Here is a 2,360-nt window from a genome sequence, read left to right on the forward strand (position 1 = left end):
TATTTTAATAAATTTTAAAGTTTTATCTGAAAAATTTATAAATTCATATGAAATTAATTCCTATGATTAGTATTGAATATATTGAATTGTTTGTGAATAGATTTGAAGCTTTCGGAGGCAAATTTAAAAGAAAAAGCTGTGGTTGAATAATTGATTAGAATTTGCAAAGCGAGGTAAGTGTCGGGGTTAACCTTGACTTGAGGGAATAGAACCCTTAATTTGTTTGTTATTTAAATTGCATGTAAATGACGTATGCGCGAGGTAACGAGTGTCTGTACGTCGTCAAATTAATTATTTGCCTGCTTACTTGAAAAATCATAAATTATTTTTAATCATAAATTAATTATTATATTAATTATTTCTCTCTTATTCTTTGCAAATATAAATTCTTGAATTCTTGCATTAATGGTTACATGCTATTTGATTTATGTGCATTAATTGTTATTTGACATTTAGCATAATAAATATTAAACTGCCTATTTGCTCCCTGATTTTCATAATAATTTGCTATTTTTCATTGTTTGCTTCATAATTAAACCATAATTATTGTATGCTTGTTGTCTCGTAATTTTATATTAATTGTTACATTTATTAGGAGAATTTCTTCTATAAGAATTGGTAAATAAAAATGTTGGAGGAGCGGATTGCACGCCGCAAAATGATTGATTATAATAAATATATTGGAGGATCGGGTTGCACGCCGCAACAGACTTATTAAAAGTCAATATTGGAGGATCGGGTTGCACGCCGCAACAGACTTGATTAAAATAAATATGTTGGAGGAGCGGGTTGCACGCCGCAACAGAACTGAATGTGGATATATTGTGAGAGCGGGTTGCACGCTGCAAAAGAAATAAAATGATAATTGGTTATGACTGCTGAGTTGGCTTCAATTATTATAAATGAGTTACTTGATTTATTTTTATTATTGTTGTTGTATCTAATATTGCGTACAGGTAATGTAAGTGACCCGCCTTAGCCTCGTCACTACTTCGTCGAGGTTAGACTCAGCACTTACCAGTACATGGGGTCGGTTGTACAGCGACGTGCCATAGTTTTGCTCGGATTTCAGCTACTCGGAGCGGCGTGCCATAGTTTTGCTCGGATTTTAGCTACTCGGAGGAGACTTGAGGTATAACTGCATGGCGTCTGCAGTTCTGAAGTCCCCGTCTATTTCACTTTAGATGTGTGTTTATTTTCAGACAGCGTTACTTTATTCAGACCTTTATTTGTATTTATTCTAGAAGCTCGTGCTCTTGTGACACTAATTCTGGGATGGTATTTAGACACCGTTGTTTGATGGATTATTTCACTATATTTCAAACTTTGCTTCCGCATTTATTTCTTTGTTATTAATACATTTAAAAATTATTTTAAAATAGATAATATTATTCTAACGTTGGCTTGCCTAGCAAGTAAAATGTTAGGCGCCATCACGATCTGAAGGTGAGAATTTCGGATCGTGACAGTATATTTACCAAAAATAATAATTACACGGAGGAGGACATAGATATTAGACTCGTAAGTATTGTGAAGGTTGGATATATCCACCTTAGTAGTCATTTGTACATAATGTATCACGGTTGTCGATGGAATGAAACTCATCAAGGCAGCCATATACTATATACATATTAGGAACCAACAAAACAAGATCAAAGCAATCAGCTAACATCAGAAATGAACTTGTTCTTCATCTTCATGTATCTGAAATTTGGAAACCCATCAAATTCAAGCTTCATTGATCAGACATGAATATATCAATTACTTAATTATTGTTGAACCATAATTCAGAATAAAACGGATCAAAGCACATCCAAATATATTAAAACAGTTTTCAGCATATTAAAACAAACTAAATCAGTGAGCATGTCCTATAAGAACCTCCTCAATTAAATCATGCGAAAGAAAAAGAAACGAAAAAAAAAATCAATATGATTGAGGCAAGTGTTTGAATAAATAAAACAAGAATGAAAGGCACAAGGCATAAATAAATTATGTATTTATATCTGGGCCAAAACTATACGGAAAACTATTTTTTTATTAATAATTTTAAATAAACCAACGAAACCTTTTGTATATATACGGGTGAAACCGAGCTCATGATGCATCCTAACCTCCGACAAGATAAGCCAAGCTCGAGACATGGCAATAAGGGACCAGAATCGAGCCAAAGTCTGTTTATCTCGTCAGATCAGTTGACAGAGTCAGGAGAGATATTGATTATGAACCATGGTCGAACATGGATCGATATCAGCCATACAATGAAGACCGAAGAGGTGGTGGATATGGGAGAAACCCCGTGAAAAGTGAAAGAAGAAGTGACCGAGATCAAAACAACTGGGGACTCATGAGAAAAAACA

The sequence above is a fragment of the Nicotiana tabacum genome, chromosome 19, assembly GCF_000715075.1.
Source record: "Nicotiana tabacum cultivar K326 chromosome 19, ASM71507v2, whole genome shotgun sequence".
Classification (NCBI taxonomy): Eukaryota; Viridiplantae; Streptophyta; class Magnoliopsida; order Solanales; family Solanaceae; genus Nicotiana; species Nicotiana tabacum.